Source organism: Neofelis nebulosa, chromosome 14 (assembly GCF_028018385.1).
Source record: "Neofelis nebulosa isolate mNeoNeb1 chromosome 14, mNeoNeb1.pri, whole genome shotgun sequence".
Lineage (NCBI taxonomy): Eukaryota > Metazoa > Chordata > Mammalia > Carnivora > Felidae > Neofelis > Neofelis nebulosa.
The window spans coordinates 23,556,080-23,564,823 of record NC_080795.1 but is presented as its reverse complement, the minus strand read 5'-3'; the positions used below and the strand labels follow the sequence as shown (position 1 = coordinate 23,564,823).

The 8,744-nt window shown below is 38.8% G+C and overlaps 1 long non-coding RNA gene across 1 annotated transcript in view; it reads right to left on the bottom strand.

The window, feature by feature from the left end:
* Window positions 1–8,744, bottom strand: part of LOC131495080 (uncharacterized) — a 54,578-nt gene that overhangs the window by 14,049 nt on the left and 31,785 nt on the right. The gene's annotated exons all lie outside the window — the stretch shown is intronic.

Sequence of the window (8,744 nt, the reverse complement as noted above, 5' to 3'; positions counted from 1 at the left end):
GATGTCATGGTTTGTGGGATCGACCCCATATCAGGCTTCATTGCTGGCAGTGTAGAGTATGCTTGAGATTTGGGATTCTCTCTCTCCCTTTCTCTGTCCCTCCCCTGCTCGCTCTCTCTCAAAATAAATAAAAACTTTAAAAAAATGTAGCAGCATCAAAGCTGTAATTCAAAGGGATTTCACAAATTTGCTTTCTTATAATGCAACACATCATCTCTTGTTCAAAGTAGATGGGGTTTAAGCATTGTGTTTCCAACATTTTGGGGTTTTTTTTCCAACATCATATTGAAAGGCAATTTTCCTGTTCTGGGCAAGAATAGACTGATGAGTTACCATACCATCCTTAAACACTGAAGGTACTCTGATGAAAACCTGTTCCTAAAGAATTGAGTCCAGGAAGTTACACTGGCTAATGGAATGGCTATATATACTAAAGTTATAAAAATACAAAAGCTTGTGAAACTAATGAAACAATTTAAGTTGTGTGATTTTTTTTTTTTTAACACAACTGTTTTCAGGAATGAAGGAGGAAAATTATTTTCTTAGGTGGTGTTGATTGGTTATCTTTCTTAGTGTCCAGCAGAATGCCATTACGTTGCAGGCATTCAATAAATGTTGAGTTGAATCAAACTCACTGGTGTAAAGGTAGTGTCTCAGACATATTCCACTGCAACCCTAAAATTTTATGTCCTAACTACTAATATGTAAATGTTAAAATAAAAGATTAGCCTGAGCCTAATTGGAGATATCTGCACATCATCTGGTCTGCCACTTGCAGGGAAGACTAATGAATAGCAAAGGCAGGAAAGCTAGGTTCAAGGTCATTGTTAATGATCTAGCTTCTTGATGTTCTCCCTTGAAAAAAGAATAGCTGTCTCTGAATAAACGTTTCTCCAAAGAAGGTACACAAATGACCAACGATACATGCAAGTCTGCTCAAGTCATAAGTCATTCGGGAACTAGTAAGCCACAAAAAGATACCTACTTCACAACCACTAGGATAGCAATAATATTTTTTTTTAAAGGACAAAAACACTGGCCTAGATGTATAAATTGTAAAAATTACAATTTATAAATTGCAGGTGTGAATGTAAAATGGTGCAGCTCCTGTAGAAGATAGTTTGGCACTTCAAAAAATTAAACGGGGAGGTTCCAGTTCAAGAAGGTGATGTAGGAAGACTCTGAACTCAACCTCCTCCATGGAACACCCCAAACTACAACTATTAACAAAACAATTGCTCCCGAAGAAAAACCGAGAGCTGACTGAACAGCTACTGCACAGCATAGAATAGCAAGAGAAATGGGGACATGCCACAGTTCAAAAGAGTAACCTATCCAGCTAGCCAGCAAAAGTCACTAAGTCCACATAGCCCGAGTAGGGGACATGATACGCAAGACCACTACTTAACTTTAGGAGAAGTAGCCATTTCACTTAATCCATAGGAAAAAAAAACAACAACAACAACAACAGAAAGCCAAGCAAAATGGGGAGACAGGAGTATGTTTCAAAAGAATAAGAAAAAAACTTCGGAAAAAGAACTAAATGAAACAGGATAAGCAAAATGCATGACAAAGAATTTAATAATCACAAAGATACTGGGTTGGGGGAAAGAACTGATGACCTCAGTGAGACCTTCAAAAAAGAGATAAAAAATACTAAAAATCAATCATAGTTGAAGATTACAATAAAAAGTAAAAAACACTAGAGGGAATCAACACTAGAGGATGCAGAAGAACATTCCAGGATCTGGAAAACAGGGTAATAAAAGGCACACAAACTGAGCAGCAAAAAGAGAAAAGAAATTTTTGTTTTAAGTTTATTTATTTTGGGGCACCTGGGTGGCTCAGTCAGTTAAGCATCTAACTCTTGATTTCTACTCAGGTCATGATCTAGCCCTACACTGAGCTCTGCACCGACAGCATGGAGCTTGCTTCAGATCCCCTGTCTCCTTCTCTGTCCCTCCCTGCTCACGTGCTCTCTCTCTCTAAAAAATTAATAAACATTAAAAAAAAAGAAAAACAGGAAAGAAAAAAATGCAGATAAAATAAAAAAGAAAACAATGCCCAACATTTGTTATGGGAAAGGTTATACACAAAAATGAGAAAAGTTTTTAAATTCATGAGATTATTATATAATCATACCAATAAATTTTTGAATTGTGATTGATTTACTAGGAAATTCTAAATTATGAAAATTAAAAAAAGAAAAATCTAAATAGACCAATGAACCATGGAAGAAAATAAAGTTGTTGTCCAGATATTTCTCCCACAGGGGCATAAGACTAGATTATTTTTACAGTTAAGTGTTTTGTTTTTTTAATCTTCAAGGAACATGATTCCCACAGTAAACTGTTCTAGCACATAGAAAAAGATGGCAAATTTCCAAGTCATTCTTACAAAGCCAGGATCATCCTGATAGATGGATAGATAGATAGATAGATAGATAGATAGATAGATAAATTTTAAAAAAGCAATCCACAGAGGCCTCTCTCACAGGAATATAGAGGCAACAATTCTAAATGAAATACTGGCAAATCAAATCCAGACTATAGTCAAAGAATACTACACCATAATTGACAGTTATTCCAAGAAAGCAAAGATGGTTGAAGGCAAGAAAACGTATTGATATAAATTTACCAAAGAAAAATGTAGGATCATCTCTGTAGATATTTAAAAAACACTTGGTGGGAAACCTGGGTGGCTCAGTTGGTTAAGCGCCCAACTTCGGCTCAAGTCATGATCTCACAGTTTGTGGGTTCGAGCCTCGCGTCAGGCTGTGTGCTGACAGCTCAGAGCCTGGGGCCTCCTTCAGATTCTGTGTCTCCCTCTCTGCCCCTCCCCTGCTTACGCTCTGTCTCTCTGTCTTTCAAAAATAAACATTAATTTTAAAAAATCATTTGGTAAAATATTCTTTCCACTTCTGATTTTAAACTAATACACTAGGAAAAAAATATTCCATACATTATTTTCAAACAATACTTGGGGCACTTGGGTGGCTCAGTTGGTTAGGCATCTGACTTCAGCTCAGGTCATGATCTCATGGTTTGTGAGTTCAAGCCCTGCATCAGGCTTTCTGCTGTCAGCACAGAACCTGCTCCATATCCTCTGTCCCCGTCTCTCTCTGCCTCTCCCTTGCTTGCACTCTCTCTCTCTCTCCTTCTCTCTCAAAAAAAAAAAAAAAAAAAAATTAAAAAAATTTTTAATAAAAAAATAAAACAACATCAAGCCAATAGTTACCACACTTAAAAAATATTTATCACATGCAATTTCATTTAAAATGAGGGCAAAATAACAAGTGTTGGTGAGGATTCAGAGAAAAGGGAAAATTTGTCTACTATTGGTGGGAATGTAAGTTGGTGTGGCCACTATGGAAAATAATATGGAGGTTCCTCACAAAATTAAAAATAAAACTACTATATGATCCAGAAATCCCACTTATGGGTATTTTTCTGAAGAAAATAAAAATACTAACTCAAAGAGATATATGCCACCCTCCAACCCCATCCATGTTCATTGCAGCATTATTTATAATACCTAACATATGCAAACAATCTAAGTATTCATCAATTAATGAATGGATAAAGAAAATGTCATATGTATATATATATATATATATATATACACACACACACACACATATGTATATATACATATATATGTACACACAGAGAATGGAATAACATTTATTTCAACCATAAAAAAATAAAATCTTGCCATTTGCCACAACATGTCAGACCTTGAGAGCATTATGCTAAGTGAAATTAGAGAGAGGAAGATGCATACCGTATGATCTCAATTGTACGTGGAATCTAAAAACCAAAACAAAACAAAAACACAAATCAAGCTCATAGATACAGAAAACAGATAGATTGGTGGTTGCCAGAGGTTGGGGGGGGCGGTGGTGAAAGGGGTAAAAGGGATCAAAATGTACAAACTTTCAGACTAGTAAGTCACAGGGATAAAATGTACAGCATGATGACCATAGTTAATAATAACGTGTTGCATATTTTAAAGTTGCTGAGAGTTGATTTTAAAAGTTCTCATCACAAGAAAGAATTTTTTTTTCTAACTATGTATGGTGACAGATGTTAACTAGACTTACTGTGGTAATCATTTTGCAGTGTATACAAATATCAAATCATGCTGTACACCTGAAACTAATATGGTGTTTCATGTCAATTACATCTCTAAAAAACAAAAGTGAGGACCAACATACAAATACTTGCTATCAATACACTACATAGTATTTCTTGGAAATTTCCAGACAAAGTTGTAATTTTTAAAAATTAGGTGTAGGGGCACCTACCTGGGTGGCTCTATCGGTTAAGCATCCAACTTTGGCTCAGGTCATGATTTCACCGTCTGTGGGTTCAAGCCCCGCATTGGGCTCTGTGCTGACAGCTCAGAGCCTGGAGCCTGCTTCGGATTTTGTGATTCCCTCTCTCTCTTCCCCTCCCCTGCTTGTTCTCTCTCTCTCTCAAAAATAAAATAAACATAAAAAATAAAATTAGGTGTAAATATTGGAACAAAACAGACAATAACATCTGCAGGCAATGTAAGTTCTCACAGAAAAATCCCCTAAGTATAAACTTGAAAATTCTGAAATCTCAAAGAAGTTGAAAATGTAGTGGCCATTTTTATGGGATGTTTTCTTTGTTTACTTTGGTTTTAGCTATATATCATAACAGTCCCCATCCTGGACTTGGAAAATACCCATTATCTAAAAACAAGTGAAGATGGGGCCCCAACATCCTACTACAGAGGTAAAAAAAATATTTCTTCTCAGCTTCCTGACTACCCATGCATTGGGACATGACCAAGGAACACTCCACATCCTTCCAATAATTGCCTTTTATTTTCTACCTAGGCTTTAGTTAAGGACTATGACTCTTACAGAAATTGATGTTAAAGGTAGGTTATAGGCAACAAACTCTCAAGATAAAGGGGGGAACTGATATACATTTTTTAATTACCTTGCCTAGCTAGGGCCAAAAGTAGTGGCAATTCCATAGAATTCATAAATGGTAATCTGAGAGTCAAGAGCTCAGGAGGATTAAATAGCTATGCGAGTTATTTCTTTCCCATTGAGGACAAGGCTTTGGATGCTTGCAAAGCATCTATCAAAGAACAAGATGGAAGATATAAAAAATTAACAGTGTGAAATTATAGCCTGAGAGGTGGAATTATAGCTTTTAATGGTACTGAATAGCTTAAAGAAAGAAGACAACCACAAATTCCTGTTTCATTTCAGGCACAGTTAGAATCCTAGGAAATTTCTATTATGCTGTTCTTCAGCCACAGACAGCTTTTTTTTTTTTTAGATTTATTTTTAAGTAATCTCTACACCCAAAATGGGGCTCGAGTTCACAAGCCCCAGATCAAGAGTTGCACACTCTACCTATTGAGCCATCCAGGTGTATCCACAGGCAGCTTTCTGATCACTGTAAAACCAAGTGTGAAGATTTATCCAATAAGTTGCTGAATTAAAATGTTAGTTGAGTTGGCAACTGGTGGTTATATGTCTACTATGTGAAATTTAAGATATTAAGAAAAGAGAAGGAACCCACAAAATTAAACAAGGATCATTTCTAATCCCTTAAGACCCTTCTCGACAGCTAAATCTACCACAGTGTTCTAGTTGTAAAGAAGTAGGGACTCCTTTAGACTTGGAGATATACTCTGGGGAGAGCTAATTCTTACCTCACCCATCATTGTTTCAGACTAGGAATATAAATTGATCCCTGGAGATTTTCTAGATCTAGCATCAATGTTAATGAAAGATTACTGCAACTACGTGAACACAGAATCACCAGGAGCTCAGATCCCCCAGGAATAAGTTTAGGGCACCCCATTGATGCCAGGAGGTTTACTGACTGAAGGCAAAGTAAATACAATAGAAGAGAGAAATCATAAAAACCTGCTTCAGCCTTACAATCAGTTGTAAAAATGACAATTACAACATCTAATTACAACTTACTCTTTCCTGCTATGTCCTATGTATATCTACATGTGTTAACTATCGTCCTTCTTTTTCCACCATCTCCTTTTTCCCCCACTATTTTATTTAGCACTTGTGGTGGTTTAACTTTATAATTAGTCCTTGAGGGGATCACAAAAGAACTGCAGGAGAAACAGACATAATGTAGAGATCTTGGATTTGTTTTTATTTTTTAAAAATGCTTATTAATTTTTGATAGAGAGACCAGGGGAGGAGCAGAGAGAGTGGGAGAAAGAGTGAATCCCAAGCAGGCTCAACACTGTCAGCACAGAGCCCAATGCAGGGCTCAAACCCACAAACCATGAGATCATGACCTGTACCAAAATGAAGAGTCAGATGCTTAATTGACTCAGCCACCCAGATGCCCCTCAGATTTATTTTTAAACTCAATAATTGAGATATTGTGGTGGAAGGAATTAAGATGGTGCAGTAGTAGGGGGACTCCATGCTTGCCTCATCCCTCAAACACAGTTAGATAAATATCAAATCATTCTGAACACCCAAGAAATCGATCTGTGGACTGAGAGAGCAAACTGCACAACTAGAGGAAGAAAAGAGGCCACACTGTGGAAAGTAGGAGCTATGGAGATAAGATTTGCAGAAGAAAAGAATCCCTGGTGTGGTGGAGGGGAGGGAGCCCTGATCATGGAGACAGGAGAGAGAGAGAGAGAGAGAGAGAGAGAGACAGAGAGAGAGAGACAGAGAGACAGAGAGACAGAGAGAACAAGAGTGAGAGAGAGAGCGCAGCATGCAGGGACTTGCACAAGAAAAGCACTTCCCCAAAATTACTGACTGGGAAAACAAGAGAGGCTGATAATCACGAGTTTTTACAGCAGCAGAGCTCAAAACCTGAAGTTTTGGAAGTTTGTGCCATTGCCAGGGTCAAGCCTGGCTGGCATAGCAGTGCTCATATGGAGGAGGGCAGAGGACCAGAAGCAGAGAGCATGGTCTGAGGATGCCCTGGGTCACTTTGGGAGAGATAGTTCCCCTTCCTGGAGTGCATTTGGGAGAGGTAGCACTGCCTCTCAGGGGACAAAAGACCGTTGAGCTGCCTCATTCCTTAGCATAGCAGCCGGGGCACCTGTTGAGGGCAGCTAACTTGGACACTGGGTTTTTGCTGCTTTTACCATAAACTACAAACCCCGCATGGTCATGCAACTGCTTTTCTGGGACAAATCAGCACCAGACACAGCTTGGTGACACCCTCTCCATTAGAGGATCAGTACAGGTCTGTGCCATGCAAGGTCCCTAAAATTTGGAGTTTTGACACTCAGCCATGCTCCTGAGATAAAACACAAGAGTACTGTGCTGCCAGATGGGCAAACACTTGGACACAGACAAGGTGAAGGCAGAGATTTGACAGAAGCCTCAGACACAAGAGAGAAAATTGTTCGTTCCTCTGTGAGGGCTTCCTGAACATCAGTGGGTGCAAACTCCCCTCTCCAGGGACAAGAGAGCCAGATGACACCATTTTTCACCCCTTCCATCAACACTCATGGACTTCAAAGACACACAATACTCACAGTAGAGGCTTGAGCCACTTACACCAAGCCCTGTCCCCCTGTGCTCTATAGGTTTTTTGTTTGTTTTGTTTTGTTTTGTTTTGTTTTGTTTTGTTTTGTTTTACAGAGGGCAAATGTGCCTGCGAGCCAGAACAGCAACATGCCTCTTCCTCAGAAGACCAACACAAAACCCCTGCACACACCAAGTCTACTAGCCACAGAGTGCTCCAGAGCTCTAGCTCTAGGGGAAATAGGATCTAGCCTTTTTTAACAAGCAAACCAAAACACACCGAGTTAAAACTCACTACACACTAGACAAGGTCCAAACACTCCTCACTGCAGGCAAGGAGAAACTCTGCAGAGGACTGAATTGAGGGAAAGAGCAGCCAAAAGACAACAGCAGAGTGCACACAACAAACACCAAAAACACTTCCTGAAGTGACAGGCCGTGCACAGCATGTGACCTTTTCTTTTTTTTTTTTTTTTTTAATTTTTTTTTTTAACGTTTATTTTATTTTTGAGACAGAGAGAGACAAAGCATGAACAGGGGAGGGGCAGAGAGAGAGGGAGACAGAATCTGAAACAGGCTCCAGGCTCTGAGTAGTCAGCACAGAGCCCGACGCGGGGCTCGAACTCACGGACCGTGAGATCATGACCTGAGCCAAAGTTGGACGCTTAAGCGACCGAGCCACCCAGGCGCCCCGTGACCTTTTCTTAATATAGCCATTACTCTCTGAAGTAGGAAACATAACAGGCTTTCCTAACACATGGAAGACAGAAACCTAGACAAAATGCCAAGAGGAAGGAATTCATCCCAAAAGAAAGAACAAGAAGAGGTCATGGCCAAGGATCTGGTCAAAACAGATATAGGTAATATGCCTGAACCAGAATTTAAAACAATAATCATAAGGATATTAGCTGGGCTTGAGAAAAGCATAGAAGACATCAGGGAGTCCCTTACCATACAAATAAAAGATCTAAAAACTAGTCAGGCTGAAATAAAAAAATGTTGTAACCAAGATGCAAAATCTACTGGATGTAATGACTACAGGATGAAAGAAAGCAGAAGAATGAATAAGTGATATAGAAAATAAAATTATGTGGGGGAAAAATGAAGCTGAAAAGAAAGGAGAAAGAAAAAGAATTGAATCACAAATGTAGAGTTAGGGAACTCAGCGACTCCATAAAGCATAAAAACACTAGTATCATAGGAGTTCCAGAAGAAGACAGGGAAAAAGTGGGCA